General features: G+C 42.5%; 1 protein-coding gene across 3 annotated transcripts in view; it reads left to right on the top strand.

Moving 5' to 3' along the window:
• ENAH (ENAH actin regulator) overlaps nucleotides 1–25,117 on the top strand; it is a 130,042-nt gene that overhangs the window by 34,875 nt on the left and 70,050 nt on the right. The window lies entirely within an intron of this gene.

The following is a 25,117-nucleotide window of genomic DNA, read 5'->3' as shown; positions in this document are numbered from 1 at the left end:
ATTTCATTAAAAGTATTTGTAAAATGGGGCGCCTGGGTGGCTCAGTGGGTTAAAGCCTTTGCCTTCGGCTCAGGTCGTGATCCCAGGGCCCTGGGATCGAGCCCCATATCGGGCTCTCTGCTCTGTGGGGAGCCTGCTTCCCCCTCTCTCTGCCTGCCTCTCTGCCTACTTGTGATCTCTGTCAAATAAATAAAATATTTGAAAAAAAAAGTATTTGTAAAATGTTCTCTTTTGGTGCTTTCTGGGTAATCTGTCTAAAAGCATATTTTCTTTAATATGGGAGGGGGGTCAGATTTAGGTTTTTACGGTGTTCAGTCCTTTCAGAGTAAGGGCAGCATGGTAGGCTGCTGGGGCCGCCAGAACCAGACGCCATAGATGGTGCCTTCATCAACACAAACTCACCGTCTTTCTGCTCTCGGGCCAGAAGTCCAGGAAAAGGGTATTGGTAGGTACAATTTCTTCTGAGGCTTGTCTCCTAGGTGCGCAGAAGGCCACCTTCTTGCTGTCCTCACTTTGTCCTCTGTCTGTATCCTCATCTTTTCTTCTAAGAGCAACAGTCATGTTGGATGGGGCCAGCTGTATGAGCTCTTGTTTTACCTTAATCACCTCTTTAAGGGTCCCATCTCCCAATACAGTGGCTTTCTGAGGGGCGGGGTCATAGCTGAGCCCACAACAAGTATTTTCATGGTCTTTTTTGCTTTGAAAGCAGTATTATTTCATGAATTTTTTTTATTATGTCCTGGATGTCCTCCTGTTATTGATAATATGTTATAATATTAGTTCTAATACACTTGAGGAAGTAACCGATTGGAGATGGTACAGGCTTTGAAGTCAGACATGAAGGTCTGCTTTGAATCCTAGCCTCGCCTTTGACTAGTTCCCTGAATTATTTAACCTGTCTGAGATTTGCTCCCAAACCTGTGAACTGAGAGTAACAGTACGTTACAGGGTGACTGTAGGAAATTAGAGACAATGTAAAGGTGCTAGGCGGAGAGTTAATTCTCAGATATTTTTTTAACTGACCTTTCTTTTTACCTAAAATAGTGTGGTTTGTATCCTATTTTTTCCTCTTTAATATTTAAAAGGTCAACTTTAAAGATTTTATTTTATTTATTTTTGTCAGAGAGAGCAGCAGGCAGAGTGAGAAGCAGACTCCCCGCTGAGCAGGGAGCCTGATGTGGGCCTCGATCCCAGGATTCTGGGATCATGACCCGAGTTGAAAGCAGACGCTTAACCAATTGAGCCACCAGGGCATCCTAAAAGGTCAACTTTAAATAGAGATACATACTATTTTTAAAATTACTCTGTGTATTTCAATTCACAAGTGGCCAAATATCGACAGTTTCATAAAGTTCAACCTGAAAATGTATTTACCTAGTTGGTCCCATGTTGGAATTTCCCATCATCATGAGTGGTTGTTGGTTTAACATTCGTACATACATGGTACACTTACAGGATACACTTAACTTATAAACAGTGTAATCTGCCGAATCAGTGGATATCTGCATTTCAAGACTCCTGACGCATAAGGACAAACAGCTCTCGGCAGGGCTTGTACCATTTTACCTTTATCAACAAGATAGACCTTTTTCCCAGACGGGCATTAACAGGGTTTAAAAGGGTATCTTGTTTTAGCTTGCATTTCTTTGCCATAGCTAACTGGGGTGTTTTTCATCTCTGTTTTCTCTGAATGTTTTGTGAATTGTCCTTTTTTAATTGGGGCATTTGTGTTTCTCTTACTGATCTCTCTTTTCCACTCCTTCTAAATCTGTCCTAATAGTTGAAACCTCTGTTGCTACTTTTGCATTTTGTTAGAACCTTTGATTGCACAGTTAGAACCTTTGACTGCATGGGTAAAGAAGCTGAAACCCAGAAGACCAAATACATACCCACATGGTAGTTAAGGGAAGCATTCTGGGTTCAAATGGCTCAAGTTTGAATCCTGGGTTTATGACTTAGTACGTCTTTAACATCTGAGCCTCAGTATCGTCATCTGCAGAATGGGGATAGCAGCAGTACCTGTTTGCTGGGATTATTCCAAGGATTGAGTGGGTCATGGTTGTGAAGCTTGTGGCAGGGTAGTCAGTGAAGCTAACTGTTGAAGGTCAGTAGTCAGATTAGGCAGTGGGTGGGAGTGCAATCCTTGATTCAGTTGGTGCTCTTTATTTTTGGCATTCCTCATCTTTTCACTGGAAAACTCCATCAATGTGTGATAAAACTTAAAATTTTAAATAGTATTTCTCATTTTTTATTTCAAGACAGGTGTTTCCTTCTAATTGTAGTTAGTGTTAAAATCATTTCTTGAATACATCTACTTAGGTGCTTTTTTGCTTTTCTAATCATGTGATAATGCTAGTTTAAAAATGGTGTAAGCCAGGGTGCACCATGTTTCAGAGGGACTCCTGTGGTAGGTCAGCATTGGTTTTCAGTGGAGACCAGTAACTGACCTGTGTCTGTGACGGTGCTTGGGTTTTTCTTGGTACCCGGTTAGGTTACCACACAAGCACATACTCCCTCCCTCCCTGTGTCTTGACTGGAGCCTGCACATTACAAGAACAGTGCCTAGTTTTAACTTTGACATCTTAGCTTGGTTAAATACTGAGAAAAAAGTGGCAGCTTTTTTTTTTTCTTCCCCCAATACAATTTAAAAGCTAGATCTTTGTTTCCAATCTTTTAAAATTGGGTTATAGTAATTCATGACATGGTTAGTACATTGGAAGTACTGTTTTTGTGACATAGAGGACTGTTGAAAGGGAAGATGTGGCACTTTGTTTTACATGTTCTGAGCTTTATTTTATTATGATGTTGTTGTGTTTTTAAAGTAATATGCCTGTTTACAAGATGTTGGTTTTTTACTTTTTTAAGATTTTAATTTGGTGTTTCCTATTTGCATTTCAGAAATGAACAATCCCTTGATTGCTCTAGGTTCATGTTTTTGGAATTGTTTTTCTGTTGTGCAGATTTTCCTTCATAAACCCTGTGAGAAATCAACGCTGTAGGCTGACATCATCCCCTTTGTGCATTGTTTTAACCCTTGACAACCCCTACTGGAATGTCTAATTAACGGTGACTAAAGTCAGCCTGCAGCCATTTTGTAATCTTTTCCCTTAGGGCTTACTTAAACCATCTCTATTATGCTTATTTTCAAATCTTGTTTTTTCACCATTTACAAAAATATTTGCTTTTTTGTATACTTAGCTGAATAAAAAAGGAGGATTTCTACTGTTGGGTCATTTACATACTGTTAGGAATATAGTCCAGTATTCTGTGTTAACACATGGGATTTTTACACCGTGGTGTTCACTTCAAGTGGATGGGTCACTCTGTGCAGTCCTCCCTTGTTCAGTAGCTGCTTGGTGCCTTTTTCCCACCTGCTCCCCCCCACCGCCAAAGGTAGAAGCCCTGCTTCCCCTTTGGTTCCGTTGTGCCTTCTTTCTAAGGGCACTGTCCAAAGGAAAAAGGAACAGTAGTAACTTCATTGGCTGAAAATGGTAGAAGAGTCTGGACTTTAATTTACCTGGAATATCCACTAGGAATTTGTTTTTTTCCAAAATGAAGAGACAAGAAATTCCTGTTTTTATTGTCTACCACTGAAAATAGCCTGTTTAAGATTCTGAGTTTATTTTGTGGAATGACTATTACTATTTTTACTCATAATGTATACTATTACTAAAAATTTTTTGGCATACATTCAGGTGTTTGCTTATTAGAAGTTTCTAGCAGAAATTTATAGTGCTCACAAAAAGTTTTACCTTGAATTACAGTTGAGTAAGATTGACCCCTTAAGACCCAATATGTGAAAGGCTTTTGCTTTTGGGTGGTATTTTCATTTGTTTTATGTAACACATTTCTGATTTTGCCATGATCTTTTTTTCTTTACAGTTATGAGTGACTACCAATTTTTATTCTGACCATTCAGTCCAATAGCCATATGCTACTTAAATTTGTGAAATTTTATATAAAGTGGGTTTTTATGATTTTGTATATTGGCTCAATCTCTGATTTTTAAAACTACATTTGGTAAATACAGATGTTTTCCTTAATGTAGTTTTCACAGTCATTTTGATTGAGAGGCTCTAAGTGTTGTCTTTGAAAATAAGTGTGACTCGCAGCCCATTGTGCCTGCCATGAGCCTCTCCTGCTTTCTGAGGCTGTGGTAGCATAAACAGCAGCTCCCTGTCTTTGTGAAACTGCATTGTGGACAAAGAGAAAAGCATGCGTCTGTTTGAAGGTGTACTTTGTCCCCTTTTTCTCTAATTTTGAGTATTATTGTATAATTAAAAATTTTATGGGAGCTGCAAGTTACTGTATCTTAAATTCTTTCAGGGGTTATTTAATAGTGTCCAAGCTTTAAACATGTATTTTGAACTCTGATAAAGAACTGTATGTGTTGTTAAAAAAATCCTTTGAAGTTTCAAGAAGTTCCACATGTAATCTTTTTTTTTTTTTTAAGATTTTATTTTATTTATTTATTTGTCAGAGAGAGAGAGCGCACAAGCAGGAAGAGTGGCAGGAAGAGGCGGAGAGAGAAGCAGGCTCCCTGCCCAGCAAGGAGCCCGATGCTGCAGGACTTGATCCCAGGACCCTGGGATCATGACCTGAGTTGAAGGCAGTGGCTTAACCGACTGAGCCACCTAGGCATCCCCCACGTGTTAGTCTTAAATGCTTGTTACATTACTTAATTTTACTTAGGGAAATGTTTTAAGTTAGAGTCCTCATTTTGGACGGCCAAGAACCATCGATTCAACAATTCATTGTTTGGCCATTGATTTGTGGTGCTTTTTTATCCTTTTTTTTTTTTTTTTTAAGAGTTTTATTTCTGAGAGAGAGAGAGAGAGAGAATATGAGAAGGGGGAGGGTCAGAGGGAAAAGCAGGCTCCCCGGTGAGCAGGGAGCCCAATGCGGGGCTCAATCCTGGGAGTCCAGAATTAAGACCTGAGCCAAAGGCAGATGCTCAACTGACTGGACCACCCAGGCGCTCCCCCTTCTCTCCTTTATTAAGTTATCATTCCATCCTGTGTCATGAAGAAAGTTCCGTTGTTTTCTACTTGGCCCCTGTTCTTGTGCTCACACCTTACTGTTCATACTGTTGTGTCTGTAATTTAATAGTATGTCTCCCTGTCTGATTGTGCAAGTTGATGCGTTTTCAGGTTGATTTAGGCATTGATTAACCATTGCTTTTGCATAAATATATTGGGTCAATTTACTGAGCTCCTTGAAGAGGCCAACTAGAATTTGAGATTGCCCGAACGTACAGATTCGAGGGGGGCAGTGGATGGGTTCTCATAGATGGGTGATGTCGTCTGTGGCACTCGTGCCAGTGTTCTCTTTTCCTTCTGAGTGTTATGCTCTTTCTTTTTCCTTTTTCGGTGTTGGCCGGGCTGTCTGCAGTCCTCCTTTGACTTCAGGGGAATGCATCTGAAGTTCCTCTATATTTGTCATAGGCTTTTGGTATACATAACCTTTACCAAAAGAAGGAAAATCTCTTCTGTTCCTTGCTTGATAAGATTTAAAAAATTGTTAAATAGATTCCTTCAAATTTTTCTGCTTCTGTTGAGATAATCATGTTTTTTCTTTTATCTTCTAATATGGAGAATCTTGTTGTTGTTGTTTTTTTAAGTACATTACTGGGTTGGCCAGTGACTTAGACACCTACTTCAGTAAGTGAATTAGCTTTAACTTTCCCCGGGTTTCAAATCAAGACGACACTGGTCCGATTAAATGGACTATGCAGCTTTTGCTCTTTACTTACGAACACACTTATTTAACATATGAATAAACTGTTTCTTCAAGCTTGGTAGAATCTACCTAATAAAAATAGTCTCAGGCAGGAGTTTTTCTTGCTGGTGTGTGTGAGTGTGGTGTGTGTGGTATATGTCTCTGTGTGTCAGTGTCTGAGTGTGGTGTTTGCGTGGGTGACAAGAGTATTGCCATTTCAGTTTCTTTAATTTTTTGGTCTGTTTTTCAGTCTATTCAGATCCTCTGTATTTTCTGTGATAATTTGGCCATTCATCTAGATTACATACTCATTGGTGTGTAGTTGAAATTCCCGTGTTACGAAAATCTGTCTAATGATTTCCCTATGCTTGGGTCTTTTATCTCTCTTTCTACTACTCTTAACCACTTTAATCTCTTAACTCTTTAAAACCACTTTATCTGGGTTGTTAGTATTTATTTATTTATTATTATTATTTTGGGGTTGTTAGTATTTATTAAGAAACATTTTTTGGTGTTAATTTTCTCTGTTCTCTTGGTCTAGATTTTCATTGACTTCTGCGGATCTCATTTTTCCCTTTCTGTTTCTTTGGCTTTCCTCTTTTGGTTTAAAGATTTTCAACCTTTTCTATTTTTTGATATGTGTATTTAAAGCCATGTACATCCCTCTTAAGCTCTGTCTTTGCTCTGACACATATGTTTTCTAAATATTTCTTAACTTTTATCGATCTTTTCAGCCTCAAGGTTATGTAATTATACTTTTTTTGGTTTCTAAATTTGGGAATTTTTTAATAGTAATTTTGTTACATCTAATTTTATTGCATTATATCAGAGCATAATCTGTAAGATAGATTCTGGAATTTAATGAGGCTTCCTTTTGCCCAGTACATGGCTTATTTACATGAATATTTCAGATTGCTAGAAAACCTGCATATTTTCTCTTTTATTGGGGTGGCATTCTGTGTATTTCTAATTCAAGCCCTTTAATTGTGTTGTTCAGGACTTTGATGTTTTTGCTTACATTTTGTTTGCTTGATCTGTCCATTCTGAACCGTAGATTCAATTAAGAATAATTGTCAGTTTCCCCCTATAGTTCTGTTAGATGTATTCCAAGGCATTATTGTGTAGGGTGAATGTGTTCATAGTGGATAGAGCTTACTCTTCGGTTTTCATCAGTATGAACCTCTTTATATATTTTTATGCTCCTTTACTTTTTTGGGAAAATTTTCGAAGTTATAAGAATGTTACAAAGAAAATTAATGTACTCTTTATGTAGATTGACCAGCATACTGGTTAATATTTTTTCATATTTGCTTTTTAATTTTTCTTTGTGTTTGGTGCACCGTTTGGGAGTTGAACGCAGTTCCCCCGATTGTGAACAACACGGGAACTTTGCCCTGTCATCACAGTGAAGTTATCAGACTGGAGTTTAGCGTTGGTGCTGTGCTGTCTAACATGCTGTCTGGCCCAGAGTTCATGTTCTTTATGGCTCTTCCCTCCACTCCATTCATTCATCAGTCCCATTTGTCCATCCTGTCTCTTTGGTTTCTTATAATCTAGATTCTGGAAATGGTTCTTTGGCCTTTTTTCCCAGGCTTGCCATTGCCAGTCTGAGGAGTCCTGGCAGGATTGTTTGCTTGCTTGCTTGTTTCTGCTTGAGCACCTGTAGGCTAACCATTGAGGCAGGAGTATTCTACTACATAGCTATGTTGTGTTCTTTCTAGCCCATCATGTGGAGGCCAGTGATGTCCATCGTCTCCAGTTCTGTGGTGTTAGATTTGATCATTTGCTTAAGGTGGTACGGAATCACGTCTCTTCATTATAAAGGTATCTTTGTCTCTTCGTTATTGATAAGTACTTGTGGAGTGATGCTTTGAGACCGAATGCATATCCAGCAACTGCAACCCACTGTTCAGCGTTCATAGATTCTTGCATGAATCAAACATTATTATAGGATAGTAGTTTTATTCTGTTCACTACCATGCCTCTATAATTTTGCTTTACTATTATATTTTGTTGGGTATTACTGCTTTTCCAGCTTTTGTCCTTTATATCGTTTGCTTTCCTTTTGTTCTTGTTTGCCCCTCCTGCCTTCCCCGGGATAGACGTACTCTTCGTCCTTTGGTTTCAAAGCCATAGTTTGTGTGCACACATGTGCACTTGAGCATCATTTACTCTTCACTTAAAACGTGTATGTTCATTTACTTTTGTTGGTTTTAAACATTTGCCAAAGACTGTACCTTCTCTAATGAGACGAGTGCCTTACTATATTTCATGTTCTTGGTGAGGCCTCCCCTGCCCACGGAAGCTGACGCTACGTAGGATTTTTAGTTCCTTTCATTACGGAGAGTTTTCTGTCTTGCCTTTTCTTTTTCTCATTTGCCCTTTTCTCTTTCCCCTCTCTTCTTCCTTCCTTCTCACTTTCCTGTTCCTGTGTACTCTTGGGTGGGGTTAGCTTAGAAGACAGCAAAGGATGGTGTAATTTATAGTTTCTTTTTAAATGATTAAAGTAAATTAAAGGAAATACAAATAAGGTTTTGACACTTCTGTATGAAGAAACATCTTTATTCCCTGTGAACTTTACCGCACGGGACATGAGTGTAGCAGACCCTGTGTGAAGGGTCTTTGGGTCCTGCTAGGTGCTCTGCTCTGGTTCTTTCTGGCTTTTGCAGCTGTTACCATATCTTTAAAAAGGAATTTAGAATACTGACCTTGCAAAGGGTTGTAAAGATGGAGGTTATTGGGAAGCATATAACTAGGTAATGATTGTAAAAAACATAAAATAGAGGGAAACTCTTAATGCCATTGATTAAAAAGTAAAGATTTAAATGAAAAGTTCAACAGTTTGACTTTAGATCTGGTTCACCATAGAACATGATCTTAGAATATACCTTGTGGGCCTAATGCATTACTTATGAAAATTTGTTCAAATTTAGTGTAACAAAAGAAAGCTGTATTTTCTAATCCAGGAGTCGGTTGAGATGGCATGTGAGATTTCATTATCATTGTCTGTTAATACGGAGCAAGTCCTTCAGTCTTTCTTAACCTTGACCTTTTTGATGAAGAGGATTACTTTGTTTAGTGTCCTCCAGTTTGGGTTACAGGTTGGGTTTCATTGTTAACCTTGTTCCAAGACACTACCGTTACAGAACCCAGTCTCCCTGGGTAAAGATTTATATTGTCCTGTGTCACCTCTGGCAGAATATTTGTTTCTTTCCAGAACAGAAACATAAATGTGTGGTTGCTTTTGGTAGGAATGGTGGAGAGCTTCTGTTGCTGTTCTGCAGTGTGGGAGAAAGGAGGGGAGAGATGGGGGGGTTCCCTTAAGTCTTCTGCCCCAGGGTGCTCATCGGAATGACAGAAACTGTGCCACCAACAGCTGTGGCCATTTGTTCAACTTATTTACCATTTTTATCTCACTGGTCAGATGTTTAATTTTCATTTTCATCTGAACATTATAGAGAGAGATGGAAGTCTTAAGGTGGCAGCTGTGTGAAGAACAGCCTGTCCAACTGTGAGATAAACCATGATCTTTAACCCTTTGCCACCCAGCTTGTGCCTGCATCACCTGATTATGTTTTTAAGATGTACTTATTTATTTTTAGAGAGGGGTGGAAAGAGCGGGTGGGGAGGGGCAGAGAGATTGAGAGAGAATCTCAAGCTGATTCCCCACCGAGTGTGGAGGCCAACAGGGGGATCGATCTCATGACCCTGAGATCATGGCCTGAGCTGAAACGGGAGTCGAGTGCCCAACTGACTGAGGCACCCAGGTGCCCCTCGCCTGATTATGTTTTTATTTAGTGGCTTTTGAAAAGAAATGGCTATCTAGAAGATCAGATTTTGAACCTTAATCCTAGACCAAGTAAGTAAAATTTCCTAGAAACTAAATCACTCATTTCCGGCTTAAGAATTGGAGAAGAGTATTTGTAGTCTTGGTTGTTCTTGTAGCATAACTTAACTGCTATTTGGTAAATTTAAACACTGAAACTTTTTGAAAAAGCCTTGTTTGAAGTACCCCCCTCCCTGAAGTTGTACAGCATCACTATAGGGCTCTGTGTGGTCTTCTTACTTTGCGATATGACTTGGCTAATATCAGGAACCTTTTTAGTCTAGAGATCAGGGAATTGTAGACCCCAGAAGGCTGAGCTCAGTGCGAGCCCTCAGACTCACTGCTGACCAAGCAGCAGGTCTGACTGGTAGAGGGACCAGTTCGGATGGTATAGGTCCCTCTTGCGATTGTCACTGAGGGGAAGAAGTACCTGAAAATTGGGTTTTTCAATGAGTACTTCGTGTGAGACGTAGCTGTTGGTCTCACGAGAGGTGGGACTTGGAGAGTATCGGTATGACAAGGTGGCATGACACAGTGAGGCAGCTTCAGAAAAGTCTGTCTTGGTTACAGTTGTGGGAGGGCTGGAAAATTTGTCAATATAATGAGAAAAGTTATAGTTTCTAAATTTTTAGCCAAATGGAATATCTTCTTCAGTAGTAGGGAAATAATAATAAAAAGAATACTCTGTGGTTAGTTGCAGGCATTATATATCTTGAAGGAAGAAAAGGGTACTTCTAAAATTAGAATGCAGCCCCAAAGCGTTTTTATTTTTTATGAATTGGATTACTCGTCATTTTGAGGTTGCTTTCTGCTAAATTACTTCTTTAACATGAATTGAGTTGACTGTATTTTGTTCAGTCATATTCCTAAATGTTAGATGAAATTCATTTAATGTTTGAACTTTATATTTTTAGATATACTATAAAAGTTACACAGCTGTTGCTTGGAGATGTTGTGTGAATTACTTTGAGAAATCGGATCAGGATTTAGGTCCCATGCCAGTTGATAGTCAGCTGCTACACATTTAAGAGATTAAGCTAACACATGAGGATGTGGGTAGGAACATCATACGTTAGAATGTTCTGATTCCGCACATGCAGTATTTTAGGTATCTGTGTGTCATGACAAAGCCTATTTCGTGATTCGGAGACTGGGGGGAAGTCGAGAGTGCTTGCCCATCATTTTGCTGGGTGCTAGAGTAAGAGTGACCACCTGCTCAGGTCAAGATGCATTTCATTATATCTACTTCAGTTTCATACTTTATTTGGTTAAAATTAATAGATGAGTAGAAAGATTTAGTTTGAATCTTTGTGCCATGATTAATGTGGTAGTTTCAAGATTGAGTTGCTCCCAGGCTTCAGTGAATAGATCTAACACTGTAAATATTATTTTCTGTGTACCTATTTTTCTTAAATTGTATCAGTTTTGTATATTTGTTTAGTGTATAGTGTCTAAACTTCGTGGATCATACTTTTTTTTAAAAAAAATTTTATTTGTCAGAGAGAGCGCACGCACGCGAGCGCGCACAAGCAGGCAGAGTGGCAGGCAGAGGCAGAGGGAGAAGTAGGCTCCCTGTTGAGCAGGAGCCTAATGGGGGACTTGATCCTAGAACCCTGGGATCATGACCTGAGCCGAAGGCAGTGGCTTAACCAACTGAGTCACCCAGGCATCCTCATGGATCATACTTTTAGCAGACATAAAGTAAGAGACATTTCCCCCATTGACTTAAAATACAAAGTTTCATGTTATTTCTGAAAGGTGATCTCTAATTTTAAAAAGTTTGTAAACATTAAATAATGGTGGTCTGTGGTCACGTGGACATAGTACGTTCATTTGCTCATTTGGTGTTCAGCAAATACTTGAATATGCCTCATGTATTAGCACCGTGGGTAGAGGTGATGCAGCTCTCTACGCTGGGACGCTGGGGCTGGTTAACAGGTGATGGGAATCCAGTGGGAATCATCTGGGGTAGGGTGATTATCGGAGTTTGGTGGTGTCCCAGACCTATGTAAGGGCTGTGGGAAGTGGCCAGTCTGAGAGGACCACCTGGGTGTGAACTGGGAGGTAGATGAGCAGCAGCACTTAACAAGGTGGTCAGACAAAGAAGGTTTTCCGGATGCCCGGCAGTAAATGGCACGATTAATGGAATGGGGAGAAGAGACTGTTGCCTCAGTGGGAATGATGAGAGTTAGTAGATTGTCGTGATGTAATCTCCTTGAAGAAATTCCAGTAGATTTTGTGCTCTGCTTGAAAATGTCATCACTGAAATTGAAAAAATAAAAACTGCATGGCTTGTCACTTTTCACAGCCATTTAAGACCAAATTGCCCTAAATGTTGAATCTAGCAGGGTACCAGAGAAGCAGTGTGCTTGGCTCTCAGGGTAACAAACTTGTCTTTGCGTTTGTCGCCTCACCTAAACTTTGTGTGCATGCCCATTTCAGCTTCTTCAGGTAGATGGAAGAGAATTTTACAGCTGAGACTGTGTGAGAATTGCAGGTGCGCTTCCAGCAGGTTCCAGCGGACTCTCTCGCCTGCAGGCGATGGTTGACTGTTTGATAACTCTGCTTTGCCCCGAGTGTTGGAAAAGCACAGCACGGAGGCCTTCTTGTCAAGCACCTTTTTTTTTTCTTAAGCATTTAATAATTAGCATTCCATCTTGTTTGAACGTTTTGTAGAGCGTAGGACAGACCATTCCAAAGTCTCTTGAGTATCATGCAGTTCATATTAGGCTGAAGACACAGGATAGAAGCAGGCTGCTGGTTTTCAGATGACGGCCAGTAATTCTCTTCGATCATGCTGTGCTATAATTACTTTCTGAACACACTGCCAAAGTGTGTGAACAAAACATCATATGCTAGTGACGCCGAAATCACTCCTTCCTTTTATCATGTTTGTTCTGTTGTCAGTGACAGTCACATGACTTTCCATCTGTATGTTTCGTGCCCCCTCCCCCGCCCCATAGGCGGCTTTTGTGGCAGGCCTTGAAACTCAGGCTTCCTCCTGTGGCTCAGCAGCACTCTCGGGTATGTCTGCCTTCTCCTGCTGGGGTACTGGTACCCCTTGGGGCCAGGCTGCGCAGTGTGCCATCGTGTGGAGCGGACCATGGGGTGAATGTGGCATACCCACCTGGAACGTCTGTTTAACTGCAAGGTTTTGAGGGCAGAACATCCCATTCAAACTGGCTGTATGATGGAGTGAATTGCAGAACACTCATTAATTTTTTCTTTTTTAAGATTTTACTTATTTAACAGAGGGAGAGAGAGATCACAAGCAGGCAGAGCAGCAGGCAGAGAGAGAGGGGGAAGCAGGCTCCCTGCTGAGCAGAGAGCCTGATGCGGGGCTTGATCCCAGGACCCTGAGTACATGACCTGAGCTGAAGGCAGAGGCTTAACCCACTGATCCACCCAGGTGCCCCTACTCATTAAATTTTAATATGAAACATGAATCTTGCAAGATCTTTGTTGGCCATAGGCTCGTTAGAGCTCCCAGCCTCGTGTCAGGCATGTGTGTTGACAGTCCGCTGTGTGCTGTCTCGAATCATCTCTCCTGGGGTTTGTGGTGTGTGGCTGTCATAGAGTCTAGTTCCCAGAAGTGAAATATGCTGGCCTTGTTTGATTGAGCTCATGGTGCTGAGTGATCTGGCCTGGCGTGGTCAGGGGCTGGAGTGCTGGTCTGCGCGGAGGGGCTTTCCACAGAAAAGAGGCGACAGTGTGCTCTCCCAGCTGTGGTGGACAGGCCAGCATTCTGGACAGGATTTCACAACATAGGAAGTCATTTTGAGCAGGAGTGGGCAGCTGGTGAATGTTGGATATATTTGCCAGACTGTATAAATACCTGGTTTGGACCCATGAATGTCCAAGAAGTACTCTTGGAAAATAAAGGGATTCCTGAGAATGATAGGAAAAGCAGGCTTGCCTCAGCTGGTCCCCTGCCAGCTTGAGCAGCATCCATGTGTAGTCGTTAGAGTGTTCAAGGTACTTGGGTGTTATATTCATAGAGATCTAGTTTTCAGTTGACTTTTAATTCAAATACTAGACACTAACAGAAAAGCAGCTCGGTAGGACTTGGTGAGCCCACACTCCTTGTAGGTCACATGCAGTAGCAGCTCATTTAAATGGAAACAAGAAGTGAGGCTTGAGCCCTGGCCGGGAGAGCCAAGCAGTGTGCCGGTGTGCCAGTGTGCTGGGGGCATTTCAAGGCTGTGGTGACTTCCCAGGTCCACAAACATCCCCTGTGCCCCCCATGGCCACACGTGAGGAGGAGCCCCAAGCATGGAGGACGGAGAGTTGGTCATGCTCATGGCACACACGCACCGGGTGATTTGTGCACACATCACAGGCCAAGGGGGCGCCGTCGTTGTTCGGTGGTGGCGCACTCACATGTGATTCGGGAGCCCCATTTCTTCGAGGCCCTTGCTCAGCTTGTCGCTGCCTCTGCTGGCCGGAGAGCGTGAGTGTCGCATGCCGCCTGTGCTCCTGCTCTCGGGGCGCTTCTAGGACGCAGGTGCTTCTCTGACTCCACACTGCAGGTGCATGAACGGAGGCTCGGGGGCCCTATCTGGCCCCGGTGCATCCAAAGACGCCTGCTCTGCAGGACCTTCAGGGTGAGACTGGAAGCCTCGCTGGGCTCCGGACGCCGTGGGGGACAAGGGCCCAGTTGGTGTGCCGGTGAATTTGGTGACGTATGTGGACCTTGAGGTGGTTCCGTGAGGAAATCTAAGGTCTCTGCGTTACCTGGTCGATCAGTAACGTGAATAAACCGCCTCCAACATTCTCTCTGAAAAGGACGTTCCTTAAGCCAGCAGAAATATAAATGTATTTTATCGAAGCCCTAATTAAAATATTCTGAACTGGAGTCTCCTATGCAGAGATAGTGGGACAGTGCATTTTCTGGGTACTGCTTAGATGCATGTCCTTGTTGGGATGTGCCGGTGCTCGGGCTGCTCTCAGGGGGCCGGAGAGGGGTGTCATCTGGGATGGAAGTGGGGCGCCTGGGAGTGGCCATGGGGCCCAAGGGACAGGGGCCTGCTGGAGATGCTCGGGTGCTGGGCTTTCTAGCCAGGCCCAGACAGTGGGGTCTTTGGTACCCTTCCTCCAGGATGGGAAATGGAGGCAGGAGCGCACAGGATGGGGGAAGAAAAGAGGTGGTATGTTGAGATGTTTGTGACATTTAGGTAGAAATACATGCTAGGAGGTTGTCTCTGTGGGTTTGGAGCTCAGGAGAGAAGTAGGAGCTGTAAATATCTTTATGGCATTTACAGCTGTTGTTGCAACTGTGCTGTGGGGCTCTGGAAGCCTTGGGGGTGTGTGTGTGTGCGTGCGTGCACGCACGCACACCTTTTTACATGTGTGTGCACGCATGTGTGTGCTCGTGAGCTGACAGCAGGGGGAGGGACTAGTCACTACCCTGCTGCCAGACTTTATTTTCATCCACACGTTGTTTCTAAACTGGTCCAATTTAAAACTTTTAGAATTCTTACTTGAATGAATGTGGAAAAATAAAACATGCCAGTCTTTTGTCTTTCCTTTTTATTAATGAAGATTTAAAAATGTACTGTTCTGCATAATTTCCATTACAGGTGTGAAGCGTGTACAGAGTTAGCTGCTTTAGAGAGAAGGCTGCACAGACATGAACACTTAGTTCTGCTTAGTCCCCCTTCCCCACAAGTTTATTATGAGCAGTTCCAAACATACACAGCAGTTTGAAAGAATTATTCAGTGAAAATGTGTATACCCACAATCTAGATTCTACCATTAACACTTTTTAAAACATTCTCCAGGACTTTGATTTTCAGCAGTGTGAAATTTATATATTTATTGGATTTTGGCACAAATGTGAAGAAAAAGTTGTGTCTGTGGGTATATATATATATATTCTTTTTTTATCAAGATATAATTGACGTATTGGTTTCATGTGTTCAGCATATAGTGATTTGATGCTTATAGTGGGAAATGATCATCACAGTTAAGTCTAGTTAACATATGTCACTACATACAGTTACAAATATTTTTTTCTTATGATGAGAACTTTAAGACCCATTGTACCAACTTTCAGATATACATTACATTATTGGTAACTGTACTCCATACCCCCAGAACTGATTTGATAACTGGAAGTTTGTGCCTTTTGACCCCCTCCATATCCTACTCCTTCCCATCCCCCACTTCTGGCAACCATCTCTCTGATCATTAATATTTCCCTAAACTTGCTTCATCACATACCTGTCAATTTATCCATTTCCGTGTGTGTGTGTGTGTGTGTGTAAATTATTTATTTAGATGTATGTCCAAGAAGTAAGGTTCAATCACCAGTGCACGGTGTTTTAAGTATTCAGTATGTGTATCATTCACTAGGGCCCAGTAATAGTTTTCCTTCCTCTTGTGGCAAAATATACATGGTGAAATAAAGCATTGGGTGAGTTTTGACAGATGAACGCACCCGTGTAACCCAAACCCCTTTCCAGACACAGAACATTGTGGGGGCGAGGGCAGAGTTCCCTTCCCATTTCCTCCTGGCTTTCATCCCTCTCCCCCATGGATAACAGCTGTTCTGCTCACTTTTTTTTTTTTTTAAGATTTTATTTATTTGACAGACAGAGATCATAAGTAGGCAGAGAGGCAGGCAGAGAGAGAGAGGAGGAAGCAGGCTCCGCATGGAGCAGAGAGCCCGATGTGGGGCTCGATCCTAGGACCCTGGGATCATGACCTGAGCTGAAGGCAGAGGCTTCAGCTGAGCCACCCAGGCGCCCCATGTTCTGCTCACTTTCTACTATCTATTAGCGTTTCCGGTTCTAGAACTTCATTTGTTAGGGAGTCACAGAATGTGGACTCTCGTGTGAGTCTTTCTTCACAGTGGCGTGCAGGTGCCGTCACCTGTGTTGTTGCAGGTTCTTGCTGGGTGCTAGGGCGTTGTGTGAGCAGACCACAGTTGCCTGTTCTCCTGTTGGTGGCAGTTTGGGCACTCTCCGGGTCTGTCGGTCACACCGGCGCGGGGGCAGCGGCTGATGCGGCCATGCTGTATTTGCAGAGGCGCGTTGCGTCTCACTTCCAGTCCCGTGTTGCGTAAGTTACAGGGGAGAATCAACACTTGACTGTGAAACCAGCTTTGTGTTAGAGGCTGATGTCAGTGTTTTGAGCACTGCTATGGTGGGCAAGGCTCAGCGAGGAGTCCAGTAGTTTAAGTGTATTCAATGCATTTCAACTTAGGGTATTTTCAACTTAAAATGGATTTATCAGGATGTAACCCCATCCCGTCATGAGTCGAGGAAGACCTGGATTTAGTTGTAGTTTTAAAAGACAGATCCTGGATGTGTGCCAGATTCATGTTTTGTGTTTATTCTCCTCCTCTGCGCCTTGCCTATCTATTCCCTCCACTCTCCTGTCTTCCTTTCTGTAACAGCTTTATTGAGCTATTATTTATATTCATACATACACCGTTTCTTAAAGGTGTATTTTGAAGAGAGTAAATTTTGATTTGCCAACTCTTTTCTTCTGTGACTTTTGCCAAAACTTTGCCTGCCCCCAGTTCATGGGGACTCTCTCCTGTTTCCTTCTAAAACCTTTCTGAGTTTAGCTTGTATATTTAAGTCGATGATGTGTCTTGAACTAGTTTTGTTGCGTGGTGTGCGGTATGGATTGACATTTGTGTCCCTATTGCTTCTTGAAGAGAAGTTCGTGGTCATCTGAATTGTTCTCTTGTATGTAATATTTCATTTCTTCCTGGCATTTCTCTTCATCTTGGACTACAGTATGCCTGTGGGGGTTGCTTCTATGTGTTTATGCCTCACTTTTATTTATTTTTTGTGGTCCTGTACTCTGCCCGCATGTATGTTAGACCTGCTGCTACTCCCCACGGGCCCCTGAACCACTGCTTGTCCCCCCCCCCCCGAGTCTTTTTTCCTCTCTCATTTTTATATGGGGTAATCTCTATTGATTTATTGTAAAGTGTATCAATTCTTTCCCTGCCATTTCCATTCTGTTGAGCCATCCAGAGAATTTTCAGTTTAAGAATAAAGAAAACAGTATTTTTCAGTAGTGGGAATTTCTCCTCTGATATTTCCTGTCTTTCCATTATCAGTGCATTTAATTTATGCCTTTGGACACAGTGAGAGTAGCTGCCTTCAGTCCAGCGCTGGTCGCCTTCATCTTGTGCGTGGGCTCTTGTATCTGTCCCTTTTCTGGAGACCCCTGCGTATTTTCACGGACTGACGGACCTGGTCTGAGATACGCTGTGGACCCTGTGGCTGCCCTTGAGGTGCCCTGAAAGGTATTGGTGATGTCGCGGCAGGCCCGTAGCTTGGCTGAACTTGAACTGCACGTTCAGTCTGTGTGGCTGTGAGCCATAGCTGGGTGCTGTGCTTAGAAGGTGCTGGCCCTCGCATCATGTCAGGACTCCCCGGGAGGGGCAGGCAGAGTGTGTACACGAACCTAGCCAGCCTTCCTCCACGCGCTGTGTTTCCTGAGCGTTATCCGCCACTTTTCCAGCCCCTTGGATTGCCCTCAACTCTTGCTTTTGCTTCTTTAAACTAGGAAGACTGGCGTTTTCTGTTGGCACCGATCTGCCAGGTAGTACCGTCCCTGGGCCCTGTCCTTAGGCTGAGAGCAGTACAACTCAGGGATCTCTTCCTGCGTTGTTCCTTTTCCACCAGAGCGGACTCCCTTCCGATCGCTCTTTAGCACTTCCAGATCGTTGTTCTGTCCATCTTACCCAGAGTTTATAGCTTTATCGATGGGAGGGTCATTTGGGAAGGAGCCGGCCAGAAGCAGAACCTTCTTGGCGTGGATTTTTGTCAGGGGGGAGGAAGTTGAGACCCTACAGGATTCTGCTTCAGTTCTTTCCTAATCTTATGTGGTACCTGTTTTTTGCCCTTTTGCTCATACATGTTCACTGAATTATTACCTCAGGAAATTAATAACCTACCAGAGTGAGAACATAAAGAGAAATAAGTGAAACTGCATCCAGCCCAGCCCCACACCCATTTTTACTTCCAAGTCTGGCCTACCCTGGCCCTGTCTGGTGTCTTTATAGCTAAAATAAGCCAGACTTGCTATTTTGAAAAACTTTTTTTAAAAGATTTTATTTTTAAGTAAGCTCTACGCCCAACATGGGGCTTGAACTCACACTTCCGAGATCAAGAGTTACCCGCTTCTCTGACGGAGCCAGCCAGGTGCCCCCTGGGTATTTTTAACTCAATTGCTTGAATGTTCTTTGGGCTGCTGTGGTATATAACCTGATGAAAGTTATGTGAGGCAAAAAACCTCAGGAAAAAGGGGAAATAACCTCTATTTAGTCGTTCTGAGAAAAACTTCTTGTTAACGGGAAGATTTGCTAGGATAGTGAAGTGAAGTGTTCCCGTGAATCTCCCCTTCTGTGACTGTTTCTGAATGTCTCTACTTTGTGTGAGCTCTCATGCTGTTAGGTGTGCTGGTGCATTAGGAACTGGTCTTTGACACTGCAAGTTCGATTTAAGGAGATGGGGAACTAGATAAAGAATATGTGCCATGTGTGTCTGTCATGTGCTAAGTGCCATGGGGTGTATGAGTTTGAGGTTATCTCAGCTTTTAAAAGAAATACTGTAAGTACTGTATTGCACATTTGTGCTAAGAGAATAGACTTAAGAGTTCTCGTCATAAGAAAAATATTTTTAACTATGTGTCGTGGTGGATGTGAACTAGATTTATTGTGGTCATTTTCACAGTATATACAAATACTGAATCGTGTGTATACCTGAAGCTAATATAATGGGGGGAAAAGTTTAAGGTCTTAGGGACAGGCAAGAGGGTGTCTGGTCTGTGTGGTGTGTAGTTCTTAATGGCCGTACAGTCAAATGACAGTGAAACTGCAGCGGCTTCAAACAATACGCGTTCTTTACCACACGGTTCCTGTGGGTCAGGAATCTGGGTGCACGTTGGTAAACAAGTGCTGTCAAGACACCAGCCAGGGCTGGTCCTGAGCCACCTCACCCCTGGGAAGATCTGCCTCTAGGCTCATTCACAGAGTTAGTGGTCGGATTCAGTTGCTTGTGGGCTGTTGAACTGAGGGGGGTTCCGTTCCTTCCTGGTGGGTGGCCTTGTCATGGGCCTTCCCCACAAATGGAAGCCACTGTTTCTGTAAATTAACCTTGGAAATGACATTCTGTAACTTTTGCCAAAGAATAGAAGATCACACAAGGGCATGAGTACTAGGAGGTTGGGGGCCCTGGGAGCCCCCTGTCTGGTTGTTGTTGGAAGGAGGGAAGAAGATGTGAATTGTTTCTCATAGTGTGTACTTATAGTGGGGGCCAGAAATGTACACAGGTCAGAGATTTTAAAGCCTGAGTTTATAACAAGGAGGCAGTGGGTCATCAGTAACAACCCGAAGAGAAGTCTTGCAGAGAGAAAGAAATGAGAGTAACAGAGTATCTCTAAGGAGGATAACAAAACTTTAAATTCTTATAACAAGTTAGATTCATTCTAGAAAATGTCCTCATCTTTGTTTTCATTATTAATACTAATTTCCTAAAATTTGTGTTAAGATACAACCTTCACCCAAATGCAAGTAAGATTAATGAATATAGTTTTATTCTTTGATGGGTAAAAATACTTCCTTACATTTTCTTAATATTTAAAGCTATTATATGTATTTTTTCATTGTGGCAAAATACACATAACTAAATTTACCATTTTAGCCCATTTTTGGTGTACAGTTCAGTGGTCTTAAGTACAGTCACATGGTTATGTAACCCTCACTGCCATCCATCTCCAGAACTTTGTCATCGACCCAAACTGAAACTCAACCCATTGAATCACTCCTCACCTGTCACTCCCTCCAGTCCGTGGCAAACACCATTCCCCTTTCTGTCTTTGAGTTTGACTGCTGTGGGTGCCTCACGTAAATGGCATTTGTCCTTCTGTGACTTGTTAATTTCACTCAGCATAATGTCCTCAAGGTTCATCCATGTTATAGCAGGTGTCAGGATTTCCTTCCTTTTTAAGACTGATATTCCATTGTATGTACAGTTGATCTTGGACAACATGGGGTTTAGGGTGCTGATCCCTCACACAGTCAAAAATCTGTGTATAATTTGCGACTTGAGAAAACTTCACTATGAAGAGCTTCCTGTTAACCAGAAGCCTTACCAATCCCATGAACGGTTGATTAGCACATATCCTGTATGTTCTGTGAATTATATACTATATTCTTACCATAAAGTAAGCTGGAGAGAAGGAAATGTTAAGGAGCTCAAGAGGAAGAGAAAACATTTACAGGATGGTACTGTGTCCACCTGAAGTCCACACACAGTTGTTTGAGAGTCCATCGTATCCAGGTTCTTTTCTCTTAGCTTCATGTAAAGTAGACCATGAAGAATGTGGAAATAGTAGAACACTTTGAGGAGGTGGTTTTGTGGAACTAATATAATTGATCATTAGAGTCTACTTTATTCATTAGAAAGAGTCCACTTTATTCAAGTAGAGTGGTCATGAGTCCATACTCTGAAGCTGACTGGCTGCTCTGAATCCGACTCCTGCCCCCACTGACCAATATCTACCAGTAAGGTTGGTGGGTAGATAAATGCATTAATAAAGGCAAAGCACATAGAACAGTGTGTGATACTTCGTGTTGTATTCATATAGTCATATTTTTATTAGTGTCATTTTCTCCACAGCACTGGCTCAGGAATTAATGACCTGTGTCACCGAAATGTCTCTGGGTTTTAGGTCTTTGATGATGTAAAGTGATTGGGATTCTTTATGACCTTGATTTTAAGAGGGGATGTGACAGTCTGGACTAGATAGTACAGAGAGTGGTACCATTCGTACCTTTTACCTCCTTGATTTTGTAAGGGTTTTTGTCCTTGCAGTTAAGTAATACGTTAAAACATATTTTTAAATTTAAGTATTTAACAAATACTGGTTTATGGATAGTGGTAGAGCACAGTCCTCTGAAGCAGTTGGTTTTAATTTTTAGGAAGATACCATTTGCTTTCCTTTGGGAACCTAGTCTTCCTTCCTGTGGGCCCCAGGAAAGGCAGGAGGGCTTGAATTTGCTTGTGTTCCTTTGCAGTAAGGCCGGCCTCCTTCCGAGTGCCCAGCCTGAGTCGTGCACTGAGGCAGGCTTCCACCCAGGCTCTTTCCTGTCCTGCTGTTCCCTTGACTTCGGCCCAGCACGACGTCATTTACTTCTCTCCCCACAGATGCCTCCAGCTCTCGTCCTTGCTTCCTTGCTTTCTCCTCTCGTGTGGTTCTGAGCTTTCCGGAGCTGTGCCTTCTCATCTGCTTTGTCGCTCCTCTCTTTCCAGCTACATTGTGGGCAGAGCTGGGTGGTTCTTCTTGCCACTGTCACGCTGACCGGATTGTGCAGGTTGTGTGCTTGCTCAAGTCAAGAGGTGTAGTCATGACTAAAGCTAGATGGTGCCTCCGGGTGTCTGGGGATGTCCTCCTCACCTCTGAACACGCACGGCTGCGTGCAGTGAGTGCCTCCTTGAAGGTACTTTTTCTACATTTTACCCCACCCAATGATTTTCCCCCATTTTAAGAGATTTGTTTCATCCTACAGGATAACCCAACAGATTTGCTGAAACATTTCCTGAAACATGCTGTTTGCTTTAGATAGACGGATCATTTTCTTTTGTGACTATGGATCAGTTAATAAATTAGATTGCATTTGTACTTCACACATGAATATAGATGTTGTGGGATGAAGAGTTCAGTAGTGATACGTTGGTGGTTTCCTTTTTTTTTTTTTAAGATTTTATTTATTTATTTGACAGAGAGAGAGACATCGTAAGTAGGCAGAGAGGCAGGCAGAGAGAGAGCGGGGGGGGGGGGGGAGCAGGCCCCCTGCTGAGTGGAGAGCCCGATGTGGGGCTTGATCCCAGGACCCTGAGATTATGAGCCAAAGGCAGAAGTTTAACCCACTGAGTCACCCAGGCGCCCTTTTATTTTCCCTTTTTTCCTTTTTTAACCTTAGTATTTCTTAGAAGAGTGATGTACGCCTATGTGGTCTTCATGGGAAGTTTTGCCTTTCTACATATTTGGAACTGCTGCCTCCCAGATGGTTTCTTCGCCTTGCAGAAAACAGATTGCTGCCTTTCCTCGTGTCTCTGTGTGTCTCTTTCACGTCTTTTCCTGTGTCCTTCGGTTGCACCTGTTACTAGCAGGCAGCTTTCCCTCTGAATCTTAGCTAGGTGGTTCTTTCCCCCCCGCCCCGGGATGGAATATGAAGGAGAAAATCTTCATCAGCATTTCATAAATGTGCCCTGTAGTGGAAGCCCTCAAATCCAGTGTGACCTGTCCTGGTGATGAAGGTTGGATCACTGAACTCGTTCAAGCTTGGTGTCCTTAAAAATGATTTATGCCTTTAAACGTTATAGTCTCTTTTAAAATATACATGTTAGTTCTGTAGCCTTTTTCTGGTAAGCTTTTAATGTTGGTCTGGTGATGAGAATTCTATCCACTTTCTTTCCTAAGGCACGGTTGTGCCTTGTCTTGAGTGCAGCCTTGGTTTCTTTAAAGTGGAGGGAGAACGGAGATGCACACGAAGTATTCTGACTGTGGAGGACACTATTGCCCATTGGTGAGTGCACCTGATCTCAGGCCTTTCTTCCCTCCCCAGAGGCGAGTGGTGCAGTGGAACCGAAAGTTTCCACCCTCTAAGCATGGTGTGGTTTTTCCGGTAGCTGGCCCGCATCGTGAAGCACATACTCACTCCCTGCCCAGGAGATTCCAGGGGTTTTAGGAGCTCTGTGCCTGGAGCCAGGACAAAGACCAGATAATTTTTATGACAACACAGACGTCTGTCTAGTGAGGAGAGGTCCTCAGATGCTGTGGAATGGAATTGGAAGGACTTGGCTTGCATTCATCACTGAGGACCCCAGCGGGAGGTGCCGTTGCTTCTTGTCTGGGCCTTGCTGTGGCTTGTAGGACGACAGAGTTATTCGGGCATGACCTGTCCCTCACAGCTTGCCACACAGCCGTGTTACTTTTTCTTCTCTTTAATCTTGGCTTTTCTTTGTGCTTCTTGGCTTTGCTTAAATTTGGGTTTGTATTTTTAGTATCTCATTTTGAAGATTTCTTCTTTTTTTTTTTTTAAGATTTTATTTATTTATTTGACAGAGAGAGATCACAAGTAGGCAGACAGGCAGGCAGAGAGAGAGAGAGAGAGAGAGAGGAGGAAGCAGGCTACCTGCTGAGCAGAGAGCCCGATGCGAGCTTGATCCCAGGAACCTGAGATCATGACCTGAGCCAAAGGCAGAGGCTTAATCCACCGAGCCACCCAGGCGCCCGATTTCTTTTCATCTTCATTAGAAAACTAGTCAACTAATTTTGGCATTTGTGTCCTCTCTTGGCTGCTTGGATATGTCTGTTTGTCTTTGTTTCTGTGGTGATAGCTTTCCCCGGACAATGGAAGTAACCAGACACTTGATTGCTACGTAGTTTGTATCTATCTTGATTAATCAAGGGTGAGTTGAAGCTGTTGAGTTAACTGTGTACTTCACTGTGTGGAATGTCTTGAGCTGCCCACTCCAGCGCAATGGTGGAAAAAAATGGAGGAAACAGTGGGGACATTATGTCGAACTCTCTTGGTTTTAGATTTCCTATGTATATTAAAAAGGGTTTTGTTTTGTTTTGTTTTTAGTCATGGAATGACTTAATTTGGCTTCTGTGATCCCATTGGGACTTCTGGAGGAGAAACTGAATTACGAATCTTCAGGAAACGTGTGTCCAAAATACTAATTTTTTTGAAAACTGGAAAATACTGTTATTTACGATTATTAGTAGATTTCTTGGATTATTTGCTGTAAGGGGCACTTTGCCTTAGCTTTTTTCACATAATCTTTGTGTGAGGTCCTGAAAATGCTGTCACTTCACAAGTATTTCTGTTATGAGTGATGAAGAGATTTCAACTTCTGTGCTGACAAATGGTCTTTAATCAGGTATTTAGAAATAATTCACGCCTTTGTCATTAACTTGCTTTTATTCCCAGGACTAGTGTACCAAGAAATTTCAGTGCAACATGAAAATTTAGATAGTACCACTCTATTTCAGTGTTTGTGCTGTACAAATATTGTTATGAGTTAGTTTTTGTAAAGTTTCTCTGGTGGAAAATTAGAAATAACGATGACCTCACTGTTCTGAAGTGACCGTTGTCACTCAGTCCTGTGACCCCTGTGGGTCTCCCCCTGATCATCTGTCATCAAGTCCTGTGACGAGTAAACCACAGGCTGTTGAGGGATGGGGCAGGAATGTGAGTAAGAGGGGAGGGCCTGAAAGGGACTTTTTGCTTTTGAGGGTATTGGCCAAGAACCGACATGATTAGCGGTTTAAAATCTTTGAGGCTAAAATTGGTAGGTGAGCAGTGATTTTGTTAAGGATGAGGTTGGAAGAGCTACTTAGGGGCATCTCCATTAACTTCTCTTTAAGCATCAGATATATATCTTTTCATCTGTTGCTCACTCTTGGTATTTGACTCTAAAAAATAAGATATGGTATGAAGTAATAAAATTCAAATCAGTCTTTTTTCCCCCAGTAGTATTATAGAATATTTAAAAGATGAACCTAGTACTTAATATGCAATTCAGATCATCTCTACCT

This window comes from Martes martes (genome assembly GCF_963455335.1).
Source record: "Martes martes genome assembly, chromosome: 15".
NCBI lineage: Eukaryota > Metazoa > Chordata > Mammalia > Carnivora > Mustelidae > Martes > Martes martes.
The sequence above is the reverse complement of the archived record's forward strand: the minus strand, read 5'-3'. Positions and strand labels throughout refer to the sequence as shown.